General features: G+C 41.7%; 1 long non-coding RNA gene across 1 annotated transcript; it reads right to left on the bottom strand.

Moving 5' to 3' along the window:
• Window positions 1–1,600: 1,600 nt before the first annotated feature.
• Window positions 1,601–15,558, bottom strand: LOC137151658 (uncharacterized). The gene is made up of 3 exons (XR_010919332.1): window positions 15,452–15,558; window positions 11,680–11,811; window positions 1,601–1,751 (listed from the first exon to the last, which is right to left on the bottom strand). It is a non-coding gene; the product is annotated as an uncharacterized lncRNA (long non-coding RNA).
• Window positions 15,559–22,945: the final 7,387 nt, after the last annotated feature.

Below are 22,945 nucleotides of genomic sequence, written 5' to 3'. Positions count from 1 at the left end.
GCAAGAGACCCAACTCCCTAATTCTTATGATGACCTACCTGAAAATGATCCAACTAATTCTCCTTTCTACTGCTGGCTCACCTTCCTGCTCTGCCTGGTGTTGGCTGTATGCTGGTCTCCTAGTTGAACTACCTTCACCATGCTGTTTTCAAGCCCTGTACTCAAGAACTGGGCATGGAAGGAAGTTTCACATGGGTAATGCAGATTGGACATCAATGTGGGTTCCTGACATTGGGGAAGTGAGAGGATTAAAACTAAGCAAGAATAATTGCCCATGTAACCTCTCTGTTACTGGAAGTCCTACCGGACCTCTGGCACTAGTGTCCCTATGTTCACTTATTTGGTTGTAAATGTTTCCAAATTCTAATAGTGGGACAGAGGAAAGAAGAGTGGAGGAAGGGAAAATATGCATGTTGAGTTCTGCATTTGAATCCTCTGTATTAAGGAGGCAGTGGTACAGGGGAGAAGGCACTGAATTGGATATTGAAAGATCCTGGCTTTGCTATTGACTTGCTATGTGACCTCGGAAAATTCACTTCACGTCTGCTTCCTTATTTGAAAATTAGTTAAATAATGTTAACAAATACACTAGAATCTGCAGATGAAAAGCTCTATAAGTGCCAAGTATTATTACTGCTCATTCTCTCATTACCCTAATCCTTCCCACCAACTTGCTTTCCTTTCTCCAGACTTGAGCATCCTCTCCCCAAGCTCTGGGCCTCCCTTTCCTTTATCTTCTGTTGATGGTGAGTGATGTTTGTCTGATTGAAATGCCCCTTTCCTTTGTCATCTCCATATTGGTAACATCACTGCTCTTTCCTGGCTCTTGAGGAGGCCCTGTGTTAGATGATCACTCTTCTCTCTCACCCATTAATTATTTTCAGCTGGCAACATGATTTGCTTGTTGCCCTTCACAATCATTAGAAAAATCTTCTCTGGTGGTGGTGGGGAAGGAATATCAAGATTTCCTGCTCCATGCTGCCGCAATGTGAGCAGGAAAGGCTGTTGTGTCACTTCTGTCTCCAGCTCCATTTACTACTGGTGATGAAGATGATTGTAATAGGCTGGTCTGCCCCTGGCACTAGCCACTCTGGTTTGAGTATCAGACCAGCTGGAAAGGGGACGGGTGATGCCTATAAAGGGCTGAGAGCTCACCTGGGAGGGTGACTGCTGGAGGGTGGCTGGCTCCTGTAACTGGTCCTGAAGCAGAGAGAGGCCCTCTGGGCCTCTGCAGCCTATGTTGATCAGGGGAATAGCTTTATTTTGTGTTACCTTGCAAGTTTTCTTTGTTTGAATTAATTAATTGTGTCCTGAGGGAAAGGTCTGAAAGAGACTTAGGCATGGCATTAGCCCGTCCTGGGCTGGGGAAGACAAGCCAGCAGCTTACAATGACCCAGGCTCTTCAAAGCAGATTGTCCCAAGGAAATCAAGGCCAATTATTTGCCCAAGAGGGGTCTGGCCACTAGGGACACAACACTGGAGATGAGGGAGGGTTTACAGCCACTGTGAATGTAGACTGGGTTGGGATTTGAGGTACATGAAAGTTCTCATCTAGTTTTCCTCATTCTCTGGCCTGGGTTCCTGGTAGAGCTACCTCCTTTGTGAAAATTCCTGACTCCACCCTTAGGCTGGGAACTAGCAAGGAAATGGCTTAAGTCGGAAGTTCCAGCTGCATGATTGTGGAGGAACCAGCATGGAGGTATAGCTAATGATCTGTGAAGTGGGAGGCGAGCTTGAGGTTATATCAGCACCTGAAAATGGAGAAGAGAAGGTGATTGGGAGATCAGCAGTCACTTCACAGGAAGGTTAGGGAGACAGAAAGGGCATTGCTTTGATTGGGAGATGAGGAAAGCAGCAGCTGAAAGTGTGCATGTATGTGAGGTGAGTTCACTTGTCCTCAGTTCCTTAGTAAAGAATGTTGAGGAGGACTAGCAAGACCATTTGCTGTGTGCTAAAGGATAAGTGTAACTTTATTACGAAAAAGACACCACAGCCAATATGAAACTTTGGCTTGTGGGTCTCTGGGGCTGAAAATACTCACATAATACATTAAATGTGCTCCTTAATGTGGTTTCACACTGTTAGACTTTTCATAAAAACAATGAAATAGCTATTTTAATGTAACTTTGCATTTGAAATACTTTCATAATGCAGCAAGCCACACTAAGCTGTGGGAGAGACAGAAAAATGAAACCTAAGTGTAAGCATGAAACAAGCATGAAACAAAACTACAGTATTGTCAGCCTGAGATCACAGTGCTCATGAAACAAAATGGAATTTGGAAAGGGGGAAAAAGAGAGAGAAACTTGATAAGCTGCAAATAGAGAAAATCTGTTCTCCCATTGTTATGTCCTTTCATCATGTTGGGGTGCGTCTATCCTGGAAATTTTAGGACTTGTAATTCCCACTAAGTGCTACTCCACTGGTAGTATTGGCACTGAAGGGCTAGACAGTGTTTCAGTTAAATGAGTGAAGTTGAATGCAGGAACAAATGGAACTTTATTAACCCTTGTGGACTATGCTGTCCATGCGGCTGAGCCTAACTCCCCTTGTTCCGTTTCCACTGGTGTACCATCAATAACTGACCTCCCCGAGAACATGGGCCCTCTGGCTCCAGTCCCACTGATCAGGATACAGACACCACAATATTGATAATGCTTGAGTCCTGTCTATAGTATAGCTACTACCTTTTGGGAATTTTATGGGTCCTAAGACTGCCATAGTATCAGCCTTTGGGTTTGCTGCTTTGGAAAACAGCTGCTTTCAATGTTTTGGTGCTTAATTAATGATGGGCTTGCCACAAAATTGCAGGCTTCACCACAGTGTATGGGCTTTCACAAAAATGTTTAGTTGACAACTGATGAATAATCTAACTATAAAACAAATACTTTGTCTTTTGTGTAAACAGATATCTTCTCCCCCCCCCCCCCACTTGGAAAGTAAAACTCCCCTTGTGTGTGGTAATATCCTTGGATTAGGCGATCCCCCACACTCTCATCTTTACCAATGACAGAATCTTTAAACTATTTATTTATACAGGATCATGGGTTATTAGGTTTGATTGATGTATTTAAATCTGTAGAAAACTACTCCACTTATTGTTCTAAACACTACCACAATAATTAAAAACAGTATAAAAATCCAATAACATATAACTAATAACAGTGCCCATAACAATCTCCAGTAAGAAGTACTCACTGATTTTTAAAATAGTAATAAAGGATACATCTAACACTTCAATAAAAGACCCATGACATGGCCACGGCTGACCTGGGTGTTTAGGGCTCAGGCTGTGAGCCCAAGTCAATTGACCCAGGCTCTGAGATTTATTGCAATGTAGACATACCCAGAAAGACTTCTCATTTATGTCCTCTTTCCCTCAAAGCTTCCCCCTTCTCAAAAACCCATGAAATGAGATGGGTTTTGCAGCTTGTCTGGTAAGCTAGCCGATCCAGTCTGTGGGAAACTGAGGTGGGGAAAGTGTTCCATTCTCAGGGGCCATCACAGTAAATGTCCTGCCACTGAATTCCTCCTGCTTAAACCCAAGGAGCCCCACAACAAAATGGTACACCATGGTGGGTGTAGGGTGGAAGTAATACTATTCTTGAATGAGCTTGGAGAGCTGAGTCTATAGGACCCATAAGAAATATATTTACATTTCTCCCTTTCAAATTCTGGCAATGTTACTTGAGGGGTAGCTTCCCCTTGATCCACTTTGCAGGTTACTGAGGGGACCTTATAGAATTCTGGGGTTTACTGGAACATTTCAAGTACTAACTCCAGCACCTACAGGCAGGACTCAACTTCCTGTTAAGCCCCTCAGAGCAGATACAACAACATAAAACATACACGTCAACAACTTAACACTAAAATAAAGATACAATATTATCTATTGGTGGTGGTGCTGTCTGCATTGATTATCACATGACTACGAAGGGGATAGTTGTACTGCCACTTGACTCAGGCAGTGGGAGAAGGGTGTGTGCGAGGCCATCGTTGTACATGTAAACACCCTTGGCTCAGGCAGTGGGGGTATGTGGAAGATCCACAGGGGTATCTTTATTGCCCCCCTTTCTTTGAGCTGTGTGTGGGGGGAAGAAGGGAAAATGGAATGAGGATGGAGTGTCTTATCGGGAACAGGTATGGCTTGTGGGAATGCAAGAGGGAGTAGGGGCATACCCAGGAAGTGAATAGTGGCCAGGAGCTTCACTTCCAAGTGTTAAGATCTGAACCATATTTGGAAATTGGCCATCCTGGAGTTTTGAACATATCTATTGGCTAGTCTGAGAAATCTGATTTGCACAATTCCAGTACTATCAAATGGAATAGCTTTTGTAGCAACTCTTCGAGGTACATAGTGTGCAGTTTTCATTAAAATTTGAGGGGGTCTGAAGAACTTCAGGCCTGATTTTGCAATTCATTCTGTGGGCGAGATCCTCTTTGTTATAAAACAGCATAGTCTTATGTGGAGCTACACCAATTTACACTAGCTGAAGTGGGACTGTGAGTGCAGGTATGTGCTATTCAGTCTGAGTAAGTGTTACAGAATCAACTGTTATCAACAAACAAAAGGAGGAATACAGTACAAAAGAAAGGAAAAGATGGGTTCACATAGTTGTCTGTCATGGTCCACGTTGTGAGAATGATAACAATGCTGCAAGAAAACATAGGAATCATCTGAATATTCAAGAGGCATGATCATCCATGCTTAAAAAAACTGTACTAGAGATAGTATGTGACTTACTAACTTCTGAATGGATAGACCTATTTAAAATTCCACTTTGTCATAGCTGATTAGTTGGGACTCCAGACATCCTGGATTTCTCGGGAAGACAATATCACATACATACTTGTTCTTCACACTTCTCTGATAGAATGACTCAGTTTTCAGGCAGTTTATTCACAAACTGAATTGCTACCTGCACTGAACACATTGTCTTTCTCCCAAATGATAGGTTTAATGATTTTTCAAAGAAAAAAAATTAACTAGGAGAGGAAGGATGGTTTTAGGTTAAGACTGTCTTTTGTTCTGTGTTTGCGGAATGCCTACCACAGATGATCCTGCTCAAAGATTATGACTCTTAAGGGTATGTTTACACAGCCCAGGGCAGCAAACCTCCCAGCCTGGTTCAACAGACTCTTGAGTACTCTAAAAATAGCTGTGTGGAAAGCTTGGGCTCTGAAGACTAGGAAGGGAGAGTTGGCTTCTGAGCCCCAAGTTCCACCCTGAGCTGCAACCTAAAAGTGCTGTCTACACAGCTGTTTTTAGAGTGCTGGTGCGAGCCCAAGTCTGTGGACCTGATCTGGGAGGCTTGCTACTAAAGGCTGTGTATACCTACACTTAGAAGCTACAGTAAATAATAATATGGGTTCTGTCCCCAACCCTGCCACAGACATTTTATGTGACTAAGGCATGGCACTTAGGACCACATTTTTTCAAAAATGGTTTTCAGGTGTGCTGAGTACCCACAACTAAAAATGAAGCTAATGAAGTCAGCACTCTGGAAAACCAGGCCCCAACCAAGTTGGACACTCAAAAAATGAGGCACTCACAATTAATGGTCACTTTTGAAAATGTTTGCCTTATTTCTCTGTGCCTGACTTCCCCATTTGTAAAACTGAAATATGCCTAAGTAATTGGGGTGTTGTAAAGATAAGTCCATTCATGTTGATAAAGCAGTTTGACATCCTTTGGTTGAAGGGATTATGAAAGTGCAAAGTATTAACAACTAGCATTATGTTGTAAAGTAGCAGAATGAAAACTTGTTTCAGCTGGAAATAGAACCTAGATCTCCTGGCAACTTCTGTCTTAACTGCAAGATCATCCTGAAAGTTTTGTGTGTGTGTGTGTGTGTGTGTGTATATATATATATATATATCTGTGTCATATATATAATGTAGGGCTGAAAGGGACCTCAAAGGGTCATCTAGTCCATTTCCCCTGTGCTGAGGCAGGACCCAGACCATCCTGACTGATGTTTGTCTAGTCTCGCCTTAAAAAACTCCACTGATAGGGATTCCAGAACCTCCCTTGGTAGCCTGATCTACTACTTAACTATCTTTATAGATTCATAGATGCTAAAGTCACAAGGGACCATTGTGATTTCTAGTCTGACCACAGGCCATAGAACTTCCCCAAAATAATTCCTGGAGCAGATCTTTTAGAAAATATCCAATCTTGATTTAAAAATTTCCAGTGATGGAGAATCCACCATGACCTTTGGTATGGTGATCCAATTACTCTCACCATTAAAAATGTATGCCTTATTTCCAGTCTGAATTTATCTAGCTTTAACTTCCAGCCATTGGATCGTGTTATATTTTTCTCTGCTAGATTGAATAGACCATTATTCAATATTTGTTTCCCATGTAGGTACTTATAGATTGTAATCAAGTCACCTCTTAACCTTCTCTTTGTTAAGCTAAATAAATTGAGCTCTTTGAATTCTTCATAATTAGGCATGTTTTTTAATCCTTTAATCATCTCTTATCTGAATCTTCTTCAATTTATCAACATCCTTCTTGAATTGTGGGAATCAGAATGGGACACAGTATTCCAGCAGCAGTCATACCTATACCAAATATAGAGGTAAAATAACCTCTCTATTCCTACTTAAGATTCCCTGTTTATGCATCCTCTGATTGCATTAGCTCTTTTGGCCACAGTGTCGCACTGGGAGCTCATGTTCTGTTGATTATCCACTTCAATCCCCAAATCTTTTTCAGAGTCACTGTTTCCCAGTATTGAGTCCCCCATCCTGTAAGTATGGCCTACGTTCTTTTGTTCCTATATATGTATATATTTAGCCATATTAAAATGCATATTACTTGCTTGCACCTAGTTTACTAAGCGATATAGATTGCTCTGAATTAGTGACTTGTCCTATTCATTATTTATCATTCCCCCCAATATTTGTGTCATCTGCAATCTTTATCAGTGATTTTATGTTTTCTTCCAGGTCATTGCTAAAGATGTTAAATAGAACTAATCCCTGAAGGACTGCTCTGGAAACAAACCCATTCAAGGACTATTTCCTATTTATATTTGTTTAGAGACCTATCAATTATCCAGTTTATAATTTATTTAAGGTCTTCCATGTTAATTTTAGATCATTCTAGTTTTTTAATCACCATATTGTGCAATACCAAATCAAACATCTTATAGAAGTTCAAGTATATTATGTCAATACTATTATCTTTAATCAACCAAGACTTATTGAAAATCAACATTGATGGTCTAGTGATCTCCTTAGCCATCTCTTTTATGCAAAGCCAGCTCTTTGATGCAAGATATCTGGACCTGCAGATTAAAAATGTCTACATTTAGTAGCTTCCAGAGTCACTAGTGGAATGGCAAGAATGTTATCATCACCATTTGATGAAATTGCATCATCTCCCCTCCCCCAAATATAAAACAGAAATATTTATTGAACATGTCTTCCTTTTTTGCATTATTATTGATAATTCTACCATTTTCATCTAGTAATGAACCAATACCATTGTTGGGATTCTTTTTCTTTCTAATATATTTTTAAAATTCCTTCTTATTGTCTTCAACTGTACTAGCCATAGAGGTGTCCTTGTGTGCCTTGGCTTCCCTTATCAATTTGCTACAATTCCTAAATTTTGATTTATATTCATTATTATCTTTCATGTGTAATATATTATTTTTTAACATTGCCTTCATTGTCCCTCTAAATTAGGTTGTTATTTAACCAGCACAACCTTCTTCCTAAATTGAGAGAGTGGCTTTTTGGGCATCTAGAAGTATGTTCTTAAATTATTTCAATTATCATTCACATTTCTCTGATTAAATTCTTCCTCCTAGCTGATTTTGCTCATAATTATTTTCAGCTTTGTGAAATTGGCCCTGTAAAAGCACCAAGTATATGTTACTGATCTGGAATTTATTCTGGTTGCACATTGTCAATGTGATCAAGTTGTGACAATGGTAGGCTAGATGCCAGCTCTTGCCCAAGCTGCAGGCATAAACTAAGAACTGACAAACTTATTGCTGGAGACCAGCTCAGTTCACCAGTATGTTAGTTTTGCTCAAAATAATTATTAGTTTATAAGAATATACTTAGTGTTTAGACTCTATGAAATGCTTGTAAATTGCTGCATGCATTTATCTCACTTGCAATGTTTGTAATCCATGTTATAAGAAAATATGAAAATTCTGTTTTATAACTTTGAAAATGTTTGCTCTGAACTTGTGAACTTAGGCATGAGAATTCTTGCCCCTGCCCATCCAAAAGAACTATCAAAATCAGATTGGCCATGAAGGAACATCACAATACAATGGAATGGCCCTATCAGGCCTGGGAAATGCTACATGCAAAGAAGTTCATCCTGTGACCTTGGATATTGAAAAAAGGAAATAAAACAAAGCCACAGAAAAATTTTCCATCTTTGTGGCTGTTTGAACTCTGAAGGGCCAGAGACTCTAAACCGTGGTTCCCAACCTTTTTGGCTCGAGGGCCACAGATATAATTTCACAACCCTAAAGGGTCACCAATCTCCGCCAGGAGCCCTCCCCCCCACTGCAGCCAGACAGAAGGAGTTTAGCAAGGAGGCTGCCTCCTTACTGATCTCCCATCCCCCTGGCTGCATCAGGGAAACCACACGCATACTGCAGCCCTGTGTGCTCCACCTGGGTCTCTAGGCAGTGGCTCCCTTCTGCATCCAGAGGGAGAGGAGATCAGTGCTCCCCTCCCTCTGGCTCCAGCAGGGACCCCAGCACCTATGGATCCACGTGGAGTGTTTTTCCATACTCCCTGCTACAGCCAGGGGAAGGGGAGCTGCAACAATGAGCCTGCACTGGTCTTGTAGCCCTGTGGCAATGTGCTCCATCTGGGTCCTTAAGTGGTGGCTCCCTTCTGCAGCCAGCGGAAGGGAAGCAGTGGGCCACATTGAAAGACCCCATGGGTCAAGGGTTGGGAACCACTGCTGTAAACTGAAGCCAGATTCTAAACAGAATCTCATGGTATGTCTCCACTGCTGGCTCCATGGTGATTGATTCAGTGGGATTGATTGATTGAGGGGTCATGGAGATCCGCTCAATCATTTCCAGATGGGCTCACTGGTCGATGCCAGTAATCCATCTCCCCGAAAGGAGTAAGACAGCGTTGATGGGAGGGCATCTCAGTAACATAAGTATGTCGATGGGAGATACGCAAGCTACATTACATAGCGAGCCCATACATAACATAGCTTGCATATCTCCTGTTGACCGCTGGCAGCAGTGTAGATCAGGCCTCAGTTTTGAGAATGGAGAGAAGTAAATAGTGGTGTCCACCATGGGTCTGTACTGGGATCAGTACTGTTCAACATATTCATAAATGATCTGGAAAAAGGGGTAAACAGGGAGGTAGCAAAATTTGCAGATGTTACAAAACTATTCAAGATAGTTAAGTCAAAAGCAGATTGCAAAGAGTTACAAAGGGATCTCACAAAACTAGGTGATTTGGCAACAAAATGGCAGATGAAATTCAATGTTGATAAATGCAAAGTAATGCACATTGGAAAACATAATCCCCACTATCCATATAAAATGATGGGGTCTATATTAGCTGTTACCAGTCAAGAAAGAAATCTTGAAGTCACTGTGGATAGTTCTCTGAAAACATCCACTGAATGTGCAGTGTCAGGCAAAAAAAGCTAACAGAATGTTGGGAATGATTAGGAAAGGGATAGATAATAAGAAAGAAAATATCGTATTGCTTCTTTATAAATCCATGGTACACATCTTGAATACTGCATGCAGATCTCATCGCCTCATCTCAAAAAAGATATATTTGATTTAGAAAAGGTACAGAAAAGGGCAATTAAAGCGACTAGGGAAATGGAAAAGCTTCCATATGAGGAGAGATTAATAAGACTGGGACTTTTCAGCTTGGACAAGAGACGACTAAGAGGGGATATGATAGAGGTCTATAAAATCATGACCGGTGTAGAGAAAGTAAATAAGGGAGTGTTATTTATTCCTTCTCATAATACAAAAACTAGGGGTCACCAAAATGAAATGAATAGGCAGGAGGTTTAAAATGAACAAAAGGAAGTATTTCTTCACACAATGCAGAGTCAGCCTGTGGAACTCTTTGCCAGAGGATGTTGTGAAGGCCAAGACCATAACGGGGTTCAAGAAAGAACTCAATAATTTAATGGAAGATAGATCCATCAATGGCTATGAGCCAGGATAGGCAGGGATTGCTGTTTGCCAGAGGCTTGAAATGGTCAACGGGATGAATCACTTGATGATTTCCTGTTCTGTTCATTCCCTCTGAAGCTCCTGGCATAGGCCCCTCTCGGAATACAGGATATTGGGCTAGATGGACAATTGGTCTGAACCAGTATAGCCATTCTTATGTTCAGACATCCCTGAAAGACACTTTGAATTGACAGATCATGACAACTCTGTCACTCTTAGGATTTAGATGGTAACTCATTTGTGTGTATATGTTAGCTTGCTGTAACCTGTAAATAATTCTTATTCCTTTTTCCTGGTTAATAAACCTTTAGAGAGTTTATTATTACAGGATTAGCTACAGGTGTAGTGTTTTGTGTAAAATCAAGGGTACTAATTGATCTCGGGTAAATGACTGGTCTCTTGGGACTGGAAGCAACCTGAATGTGGTGCGATTTTTGGTGTAAGTGACCATTTATCATTAAGTCCAGTTTGTTTGGGTGGCAAGATAGATTGGAGGGTCTAAGGCAGGGGTTCCCAAACTCTGGGTTGCGGCCCAAAGGTGGGCTGTGACACAGTCCTGGGTAGTCTGCAGCAGGGGCAGAGATTGGGAAGGCATGTAGGGGCATTACCCCCCCCAAACCGCATCTTTCCACTTCCCTCCTGACTCTTCCTTCCCCTCCCTTCAAGCACAGCTCCAGGGCAGACAGCCTCATCCACTTGTCTTGTCTGACAGAGCCTGCATGAGAGCATGTGTAGGGTGGAGTTTGGGGGGAGGGAATGGAAGAGCGGGATTTTGGGAGGGAAGCTAGGATTCGGGGAGCAGCAGAGGTGAAGCTGGAAGATTTCTTCCTCCCTTCCTCAGCATCTGGCTTGCAGATGGGAAGGGTTGCTATTTGCAGTGGAGAGTATCAGGGACCCCTCACCTTGGTGCACTGAGCTGTCCCCTCTATCTCGGTTGCCGGAGGCAGGGTGTGGGTGTGCTGTTTTACCCCCATCCCCAGGGCACAGATCTGTCTCCTTCCCCGATCCCATCTCCACTGTCTGTGCTAGGAGCCACCCTCCCACCCATTACAGGCTGCTTACAATTGTCCCTCGGCCATCCATCCCTTGCCAGGGTGGAGCATGATGCTGCCAGTGGGATCATCTTTAGCCTGTCTCTGATACCTGGGATCGCTCAGTCATTTTGCCAAATGGGGGCTTTCTTGCCATATCCAGGATTCCCCTGCCCCATTCCCCCAAACTGGGGATTCTCCCCACACCCCCAACTCCTCCCCATGGCTGCCCCATGCCTTCTCACACACTTTTAACTCTTCATATGCCACAGCCCACTCCACCTCCCCATGAGTCAGCTGTCATCAATGTCCTCTGTCTTGGACCAAACTGGACCCTTCTATTGAGGTCGAGATCATCCAAATGATAGAGTCCCCTTTCCCCATAGAGGATAGACCAATGTTCCACAAAAGCAAAGGCCTCCACCCTACATCATTTACCTAGCCAGTGATTCACTGGCAGAATCATCAGCTTTCTGTCTTCCTTTTCTTGTGGGACAGGAAAGATCTCAGAGAAGATCACTTGGACATTCTTCTTCTTTAGCATGCTTCTCAGTTCCTTGAAGTCATCGACTATCATGAGATATCATGAGACAGTGTCATTAGTGCCAGTATGAACCATCACCAATGGATCCTTGCCCATAAACCTATCCAATCTTAGAGTGATTGTATTATGTGAATTTTATAGCTGAGGGACTAAGGCAAATATTTCAGAAGTGACCACTAGTTATAGGTTCCTCAGTTTATGAGTGTCCAAGACTAAACATGCCCAGTTTTTAAATCTTTCCTCAGATGTCAGGTTTTCTAAATCTTTTATTATTTTTGTTGCTCTCCTTTGGACTCTTTCAAATTTGTCCACATCTTTCTTTAAGTGTGGTACCCAAAACTGGATACACTATTCCAGCTAAGGGCTCTTCAATGCCAAGGAGAGAGGAACAGTTACTTCCCATGTCTTACAACAATCCTGTTAATACTCTTCAAAAAGATATTTTCCTTTCTTGCAACTGTATCACACTTTTGTCTCATTCCATTTGTGATCCACTATAACCCTCACATTCTTTTCAGCCATACTACTGCCTAGCCGTTATTCCCCATTTTGTAGTTGTGCATTTGATTTTTCCTTCCTAGAAACCTACTTTGCACTTGTCTTTATTGAATTTAATATTCTTGATTTCAGCTCAATTCTCCAATTTATCAAGGTAATTTTGAATTCTAATTCTGTCTTCCAAGTGCTAGTAACCTCTGCCAGCTTGGTCTTATCGGCAAATTTTATAAGCATATTCTCCACTCCATTATCCAAGTCTGTAATGAAAACACTGAACACTACTGGATCCAGGACCGACCCCTGTGGGACCCCACTAGATATGTCCTCCTAGTTTTACAGAAAATCATTGATAACTGCTCTTTGAGTACACCCAGTTTTTAAACCACTTGTGCAGCCATCCTATAGTAATTTCATCTAGACCACATGTCCCTGGTTTGTTTACAAGAATGTCAGTTGGGACTGTGTCAAAAGCCTTACTAAAATCAAGATATATCATTGTGTTGGCATGGATTCAGCACACTAGCCCTGCAGGAGCTGAATTAGGCCAGGTGGGCCCAATCAGCTAATTAGGCTGCAAGCAGGAGAGCTTTAGGCTGGAGGCAGCTAATTAGAGAGAGACTCACTTGTGCAAGAACTTGTGGGTCATAGAAAGCCAGGTAGCGGGCTACAGACTGAGCTGCTGGGAAAGGCTACAGCCACTGTCTGGGAAGAAAAAAGATGGTCTGGAGCTGGTACACCCAGAGGAAGAGGGAAAACTAGAAAAGTAGGAAGCAGTCTAGGGACTGAGCAGTGAGAGCTGAGAGAGTAAAGCCCAGAACTGCTGGGTTGAGGATCCCTGGACTGGAACCCAGACTAGCAGGTGGACCTGTGTGCCTCTACTGGCCACTGGGGAAGTAGCACCATCAGGGCAGTGCCGAAGAAAACTGCCTGAGACAGTTTGTGTGGAAGGACTTTGCGTGCCCCCCAGAAAGGTTGAGTCACAAAGAGGCAGCTGTGGTTCCTGGAGCAAGTGGGGCTATAGGGTGAGACAGGATGGGTGAAGACACCACCAGAACTAATCCTGGCTGAACTAATCCTCAGGACAGCCAGAAGGAGGTGCCACTAGGGGGGAGAGGTCCCCGTTGTAGTGTGGCAGGGTGGCCTCCCTCTGATGCTGACAGGGAGGAACCACTTCCCTCCCCCTAGTGGGCAGAGCTTACCCCATGCACTGGAAGTGGAGGGGCAGAATGGGAAATACAGGAGATGGGGCCTCCAGCTCAGCTGAGGAGAGCCAGGGAAGGAGTCAGATGCTGCTGTCTTGCTACTGGCTGCTGAACCAGGGACCAAGCTGTAACAACCCCTGCTTCTGGAGGAATGCCCCGAGGAGCAGCTAGAATTGCCAGCTGCTGAGTATCCTGATGACTGTGAGCACCGAAGCCCTATGAACAGGTAGGGGTAGGAAGTGGCTCAGGGAAACCAAACATTAGTCTGGTTGTGCTGCTGAAAATACGGTTGGTGTGTTTCTGCGGGATCCCTGCTGACCCAGTGGTGGGATTCCCTGCCACTGATAGAACTGATGGGACCTGGTGGAGTAGGGTGGGCTGGGGCACCCATACCCCCTGCTGCCAACCCCACCCCTGGAGTGGCAGCCTACCCACCTTTGGCCAGATGACCTGCATTTGTTTGGTGTCTGCCCCAGCCAGGGGACCTGAGCCACAGGCTGCTTTTGCTCTGCCCCAGCCAGGGGGACTGTGTTGCTGCCTGCCCCAGCCTCAGGGATGGCTATAGTGTTAATCGGCTCTTCAGCTGCTTGGTGGCATTGTAAGGCGAAGCAGCCTCCCTCTAACTCTAACCAGGAGAAACCACTCCAAGCCACTAAACCCATGACAATCATATCTACAGTTTATCCCCATCCATTAGGCTAATTACACTGTGAAAGAAGGAAATTTGGTAGTCTTGGCATGATTTGTTCTTGATAAATTTGTGTTGGCTATTATTTATCACCCTGTTATCCTTTTGGTGCTTAAAACTGATCGACTGTTTAATAATTTGTTTCAGTATCTTTTCAGGTATCAAAGTTAGGCTGACTGGTCTGTAATTCCCCAAGTCCTCTTTATTTCCCTTTTTAAAGATGAGTACTATATTTGCCATTCTGTAGCCCTCTGGAAGCTCTCCTATGCTACCTGAATTATCCCTGGTAATCCCTACTAGTTCTGAGATTGCTTCAGCTAGTTCGTTGAGTACCCTAGGATGAATTATCTCAGGCCCTGCCAATTTGTATATATCTAACTTATCTAAATATTCTTTAACCTGTTCTTTCCCTACTCATGATATTTAGTACAGGAGCAGATAAATCCATGGTAAAATTCCCATTGGCTTTAATGGTAGCAGGATTTAAACAGGAATGCATTCAAAGAAGTGAAATGCTATTATATTAACATCACAATTTGTGGTGTTCTGCTAATGTAATAAAATGCATCAGGGGGCTTAATGAAAATGTACAAAGGAAGTGAAAAACACTTAACTTTTAAGACCACAAATATCATAATATGAGATTCAGAAAAGAAGGGAAAACATTATTATTAGGTGTGTCTGGATCAATTTATCTTCTAATGTAGCTTTATGAATCTCCTTAATGGTCACTCTGAGGTTACAAAAGGGGTATTAATTGAAGCTAGATGTTAAGGAGGAGTTTGAAAAATACATACCTAGTGTTTCAGAGAGGTGCATATAAATATAGAAGTGTTTTAGTATACAACAGAATGAACTAAGTTTACATTTTAACTCTTTTTTGTTAATAGAAAACTGCTGTATTTAATTAGGCAATGTTACACTAACTATTTGGCTTCACCTTTAAGTCCCTTCACAGCCAATCTCCATTCTACATATCCTCTCTAAGATATTGAGATGTCAACCTGTCTTCAATGCTAGTTTTGATTGCCAATTTGTAAAATTTTCCAACAAGTGCCTTCATGCTTTATCCCATGCTACCTTTTATGCATGGGAGAAGCGCCCCATGAATGTCATCAAGAACACCTCATTGGCCTCTTTAAAACTCTCTTCTCTACTGTGATGCTGTGCTGGGATGGTCCCCTGTGAGTCCTTTCTTGCCTTATGCTCAGACCACCCACACTCCAGGTTTCCTTAATCTCCACTGTGCTTTATTATACAGTTCCAGCAGGCAACCACCTGTAGTGTTGTTCACTTATTTGCAAATCTCAACCAGTTATATACACTTCCTTCTGGGGCAAGGGAGTAGTACTAGCAGGCAGTTCTGCCTTCCATCAAGCTCTCAGCTTCCCCCTTCCAGGCTTTCCTTCCTCTGCATTTATCTGCTCCCAACTGTTAGATTGTTTCCCCCTCTAATTAGCCCTTCAGCTGTAGGTCCACTTGTTAATTGATCCTCTAATTAGGTCCCAATTAACTTATAATGGTGGGGATTTGAGTGACATGGTACAGTCAGCTCCTGAATCAGCACCTCCTGTTACAGTTGCCTACAAAAATCTTGCCAATTGCTAGTAATCTGGTGGGCCATGAACCACTGCTTACCATAGTCTCATTGTTACTTTGTGATCCTCCTGGCTGTCACATCCACCTGTTATATGTATGGTCATACTTGGACTGTAAGCTCTGCAGGGTAGAGAATATCTCCTTATTATATGTTTGTAGAGTTATTAGCATTATAGGTACCTGGCCCTCAGGTGATGACACACTACTACTACTAATAAAAACATTAAGGTATAGTTGGAAGACTGTGCATAATATATAGCTATATTGTACTCTTCTGCTGAGCAGCAATCCCCATTGATTTCAAGGGGGAGTCTTGATTAAAACGTAGTTCTTTTTAAAGTGACTGTTAAAACTAGCATTCTGGGGTTCCAGAGTTCTGAAGAAAATCTCTCTCTAGATCAAATGGGCTACAATGAAAACTAAAATGCTTTATCTAACTGTTGGCCATGCAGCTGCAGCCTGCCATCTGAAAGTCTTTCTCCTCCTCATGCATCATTCTTTGAAGTAAAGCTCCTGCAGGAAAAGTATGCCCACACTGACAGCTGTGCAACCCTTGTTGTCTTCATAGGGTTTGCATAAGCACAACTGTTGAAATTTGTGCTCCATCAACAAATGGTTTTCTAAGAAAGAATAGAATCCAGTTCACTCATTTTCTTATCTGTATTGGTTCTGGTGGGCTAACAGGCATGAAAATACATTGTAGCCACTAAAAAGAGCAGATATGAACATACACATTGAGTAACAAAGTTTTATATATATTTTATATAGTCTTCTGAGTAATCCTGGACTTTAAAAATTGATTGCATGCTATGGGCCATAGTTTTGAAGGACAAATTTATCTTCATATCTAGAACTATTCAGAATGCTAAATACTAATAGTGCCTGAGCCAAAACTCTGGATCTGAGCCTCTGTACATCTTGTGGGTATGTTCAAAACCCTGATCCAGAGCTGACATGGCAGTGCTGGCCAACTTTAACCTAAAAAATAGTGGAGGTTTCTGGAGGAAACATTTGTTTCAGAATTAAATATCGGGCAGAGAGATTGACCACAATAGATTGTCCCGTCAAGTCAAGGATAAAGTACAGGAGGCATGTTTTCAGGTTGAGGTAAGGAAGTCTGCTCTGTAATTACCTGTGGTGTACCTATTCTGGGGGTAGACAATCTAATTCTTCAGAGTCAATATAGAACTTTCATAAGAACTAAAACTAACCTGAAAATCCAAACATATAAAGAATAAAAAAATCCAAGTCTTGCGTCATGGCTCTTGAGATCTTGAAACCCAGAGGCAGTCTGGGGCATAGTAAAAGTTTAGAAATGGAACAAGCAACATCTTTTTCTTCCCACCCCTTTAATTTCTAATAGATGTATTTTCTTAATTCTCCCTTAGGATAAAATGAACCAATAACCTATAGGGGAAGTTGCCTAGATGATCTAATGAATATTTTTGGTCTCTAAGTTCTGTGTCTGTCAAACAGCATAATCTATTTTTATTTAAAAAAAAAAAAAAGATATTTCTGAACTAGTCGAGATCACCTTTACAATTAAAAGAACATAGTGGCATTTTATAGTTAATATACATATATTGTCTCTGTAGTAGACTAAAGGTCAGTATGGAGTAATTCTTCAACAGGAAGCACATTACTGTGCTGAATAAGGTGAATCAAACTTAATTATTTTTTCATTAGTAGGGTGGGTGAATTTCAGGCTGTGGTAATGGTTGCTGCAGGTAGAATAGATGTAATAAGCAGTGTCACTTTCTGCTGACTTTCTATTAATGTAGTTCTTAGCCTGACAATGGTATTCTTTTTCATGATCTTGAGGTTTTGTAAAGTAGCAATCAGAACCAGACTGCATGCATTAACATCACTTGGGCTGCTGTCAGGTGCCCAGTCTCACTGGGGAAAAATGCTGGCAACAGATCTCCTAGATTGTTCTTTTCAGTGCTGGCTTCAGAAATCCACTTTCCTACCTCTCAAGCTCCTATACAATTGGTATATAATTATAGCACCTTTCACTTATTTTGACCAAAATAACTCTGATTGGATTCGTATAACCACCAAGGGGCATATTTTAGCTGGTGTATATCACACATCAGTGCCTAAAATGTAAATAGCTGAGTAAATTAGTTCCTTTTTTGTTCTTCTTGTATTTTATTGTCCTGAATCTTCCTTGTGCTCTTCTATTGACTCCATTTTGATTGTATTGATATCTCTAGACAAGGCCAATAGCCCTCATTTCAGGGGGGGAGGGGGGGGCGCGGAGGAATACACTAAAAGTTTTGTGCATAAAGGAAATGAAGTTGATTGATTAAAAATCCAATTATATTCAGTTTTCAGTGTGATCCAACATAAGAATCTATTAGAAAACTTGGAAAGAAGTGATATGATCAAGAACAGAGGTTTTGTTTTGTTTTGTTTTTAAATGGCAGGCTACCTGATCTAGCTAAATTACAAAGCAGACTAAAAAATTGCTTAGGGCTCCGAACAGCTCAAGGAGGTGTGTGTGGGGGGGGGCATTCCTTTTTTTTGTATGAGGTGGGGGGGGTGGGTTGGGGAGGATGGACATATTCCTATATAGGGCCCCCAATAAGCTAGCACCACCTCTGCGGTCAAGGTTTAATACGTCTTCAAACCAAAATTCCATGCTCACAAATGTTCTGAGGCCGTATGCATAGCTGGGGAGCTAGCAAAGCCCTCCTGCCCAGCACCACCCAGTCTTCTAATCTTTGATCATCAAACCCTTCAAGCTTCAGTCTTGTGCGTCTCATTATAAAATGGGCATCAGCAAACTGGAAGGAATCCAAAACAGGCAACAAAGATGCTATTAGTTGTTGAGGGTATGACCTATGAAGAGAAATTAAAGGAGTTCCATTCATATAAATTACATTAGAGGCACAGGGTATAGCTTGAGGTGATAGCAGAAGAAATGGGGAAAATGATACAATATGATAAAAAGTGGTATAACAAGTAATAGCCTGAAATTAAAGAAAGGAAATATAAAATACACAGAAAAAGGATCACTCTAGCTGACATGCAGTCAGTTAGATAAGGGTTCAGTTCAGTAAGGGCATCTAGAGGTGCTTAAGAGCAAGCTGGATAACACTGAGGACTCAATCCAACTTCCTCTGAAATCAATGGAGAGATTTCCGTTACTTCAATGAAAGTTAGATCAGGCCTTTAAGAGGTTAGTGTAGAAAGCGGTCATGTTCTAATATGATGTACTAGAGTTACTTCCCATCCTGATCATTTGCTTTTCTATGATTAGAGGGCTGCAGCATTTTATCTGAAATGTCCTGAGAATAAATAGTTAATCTGCTGTTGAAAAACTATCTGGGATAATGATCAGGACATCAAGATACATTATTAATGCTCCACTGAAAGGAATAACGAGGCTTTTGTGGTTTATCAAGTAAACAGTTTTTGCTTGGTAGTACAAAGAAGATGATGCAATAAATAGTAATCATGGAAACCATAGCAAAGAATTTTAAGAAAACATGATGCTGACACACAGATGCAAGAAGTATTGATCTTCACAATCTCTCTCTTCAAACATCCAAAGCACACCTTTGATACGTATTTCTCATTGTTAGATGCGTCTTCACTCTCTTACTATATCAGTCTTATCCATTTCTAACTTAGTTTAATGCACTTCCTTAATGATCATTGTGATATTTACCACTGATTGCTATAAAAATGAGTTGATATACTTTAGTGTCCCTCTGTACCAGCACTGTACCTGGTCTGCCATCTGTGGCACTTCAGAGGGAAGGGACCATAGCTCCTCCTGAATGCTTTTGTGTCCCTGGCAGAGCTGGATTGTTGGATTTTACCTGGTAGAGTATGTCTTCACTGACGGTGGTAAATTCGCCGCCATGAGATCAGTTGTTTTGGGGATCGATTGAGTGGAAGTGGAGACCCGCTCAATCGATCCAGAAGTTGATTTAATAAATCCATCCCCGGAAAAAGTAGCACTGTGCTGACGGGAGCACATTTCTTATTGGCACAGGAAGTGGAGACGCCATGGTAATTAGAAGTTAAGAAGTCGATGGGAGATATGCAAGCTACTCTGTGTAGCTTGCGTATCTCTGGTCGACTGCTGCTGAATTTCCTGGTCAGTATAGATCAGGCGTTAGTCTCTGTCCGCAGGGGAGGAAGGGCATGCTTATCTCCAGGAACTGACAGTCAGCACTTGTTCCCCCATTATAAACAACCAAAATTCTTTCTCTAAGAAAAAGAGAAGAGAAAAACAGATAAAAGCCTAGAAATTAAAACAAACAAACAAAAATATCCCTCAAAACAAAAAACACCACTGTATTGTGATCTAGGCAGATACTCAGTAATGGATTTACAGGGTATAGGTTGATAGTGGAAACAACTCGTTTTTAGCTTTCTCTTTCTCTTTCTCTTGTTCATGACAGGCTGTGCAGATGAGAACTGCTTTTCCTATTCTCACAGAAAGTCTGTTTTGGTTCCCTGGAAGAAATTGTCTTTATACAGGGAAGTCAGTCTCTTTGTTTCCCCCCATCTTTTCAGCACTCTGTAATGTTGATGTCTCAGTATATTGTTTCCAATATGTATTTCCTGAAACATGTTCACATTTGTTCCTTGTAGCTTGTCATTCTTGGATGTCTTTCTGAACAGAAAACTTGTAGTGTATCCTTACAATGGAGGTATTATCCCTGTTTGGGAGAGAATATCTCTAAAGGAGAGTTTATTTCAAGCTCCATGTCCACTCAGTGCCCATCCTTTTTGCTGAGATTGGTGCTATATATATAGCGCCAATCTATGATATGGATTAAGTAAAAATTGCTTTTAATCTTGGTAAAAAATAAGATGTTCTATAAGTACATTTGTGCTAAAATGGTGATGAAGTAAATAGGACTGAATAAAAATGGGATGTTATCATTCTGATGGAGAACACCAACATCAGAAGTCTCTTTTGTGGAGAAGTTTTCACTTTGTTGGACAGTTTAAATTTAAACGTTCAAATGAAAACTAAATAACATGTTTGAAATGTTAAAGATGCAGAAAATACTGGAGCCCAGGAAACCTACATTTTATTGCAAGTCTCCTAAAATGCTTCCCAAAACATTGGGACAAGCTTTAACAATGATTCATTTGACAAGAATTTGAACACATGACTACTTTTCATCATTTAATGATGAAGATGGAGCTGGATTAAAAAGGCATCAATCTGAAAGCTTTTCTTATGAAAATGCCAGAACACTCATTTGTTTTGTATAATGTATACCTTGTATTCTTTCTCTGGCTAGCATCTGTGACCATCTTTTTTTCCCTGGACTTCTATAATCTTGGTCTCACTGTTTTATGATCGCAGTTAAATAACTGTTTAAAATGGCAACCAGTTACCAAACTGGTTACCTCTCAGGCTAAAGGCTTGTTTACACAGGAAACTTTTTTTTCATAAGAACTTTAGTTTTCTTGTGGGGGATCAACTCTCTTGCTGCCACATGGAAATCTTTTTTCCCCAATTATCTGGTGTTTGTTATGCCTTCATTAATGCATTGTGGACTTGAAACAACTATTCCAAAATGTTGTTCCAAAATTTGAGGATAAATTTTTTTGTGGACAAATGGAGCAACTGTATTATTTTAGATGAACTTTTCCTCTACTGGCAGTCCTCCCACTGCTATTCCCACACTGCATAGTTTCTCACTTGGATCAGACTGTCTGTTTAGCTGTGTGTCGTCTCCTTTCCACAGCCATCTTGACTGGATATCACCTTCGCGTCTAAATGTTATGCAGCTAGGTGCATCAAGCTGGAATTGCAGGGGGTGCAAATTCATACATTTAGAGGCATATACTTATTATAGCAGCCTTGTTCTGTGCTTCCATGGAGTGGTATCAAAAGGCCCTGGAATTCCTTGTCCTCTATCTAGAGGAGCATGCCCATCTGGACAGCAGTTGCTGGAATGCCAAGATCTACAAGTGACTATCAGAGCAATTGAAGGAAAATGGATACTGCCAGGACATGGGGCAGTGCCACCGCAAAGTGAAGGAGCTCAGCAGGGCTATAATGTTGCAAAGGACAGCAGCAGGACCACTTGTAGTGCTCCCACTACTTGGGTTCAAGCGTGGGTGGCTAGTCTGAGACACCATCTGTGCTGCAACATCCACACTGTTATTTTTAGCATGCTAGCTGGAGTGGAGTTAGTGTGAGTCTGTTAACCGAGGTTGGGAGGCACACTCCCAGATGCAGTGCAGGTATATGTCAAATGACCCTAGATCCTGACCAGAAGGAGATTTCCCCTAGACTAGAAACTCGGGCACCAGAGTTGCTCTCTGAAATCTAAGCAGAGAGCCAACCTGAAATTGCTGCAGAGGAGAACACTACTAGTAAGTATTATGTGCTGCATTGTAACAGCAGATAGAGTGAAAAAGTGTTTTGACTCAGTTTGATGAGTGCCCTGGGCTTTTAGCTACCTTTACACTTTATGAGGTAAATTGCACTACAGAGGTGTTTTGAAATGCATAGAGATTATAAGGTGTTCATGGCCACTTTTAATCAGACCCTCATGCTATTAACACTTTGGGTTCAAACCAATTACTATATTTATGCGTGCACATTGCAAGGTAATTGCAATTTTCTGTGAGACACCAATACAGGTGGCATTTCCCTTCCATGTATGCACCAGCTGTGGGGCATTATTCCAGTAAATAGTAGATCTGCATATCTTCCTGGGTTGTGTACTGGCTCTTTCAGCAATCCTTTGTGCCTCAGGGTAGCATCCTCCAACATAAGAACAACCTGCAGAAGTACATATGCAATTATTAACCTGTCCCTTGCTGTCCTTTCACCAACCCAACCCCCTCCCCCCCTTACTTCCACCCTCTAGCCAGTATTGATACAAGTTCTCATAGAAAGGAAAAGTAAGGTGGAAAACTTCTTACCATCTCCAAGCACACCCCAGACTGAGAAGAGATAGCAATCTAAGCCATGGCATTCCCAAAATGAGAAAAAAGGAACTTCATCATTATTGGTATGGAGATGGCTACGAGGACAATAGTTATTTTGTTTTGTGTCTGTTCCTCTAGCTCCTGAAATGCCACAACCATCATTGAGAAGGTACTTATCAGAAAAACTAGTAGGGAATTTAACTAATCTATCTTTCTGTCAGAAAGATGTTGATTCTTTGAAAATGTTTCGCGGAT

The sequence above is a fragment of the Emydura macquarii genome, unplaced genomic scaffold (assembly GCF_026122565.2).
Source record: "Emydura macquarii macquarii isolate MOO-44397 ecotype Brisbane River unplaced genomic scaffold, CSIRO-AGI_Emac_v2 contig_212, whole genome shotgun sequence".
Lineage (NCBI taxonomy): Eukaryota > Metazoa > Chordata > Testudines > Chelidae > Emydura > Emydura macquarii.
Note: the sequence above shows the minus strand (reverse complement) of the source record. Positions and strands in the feature narration are given on the sequence as shown.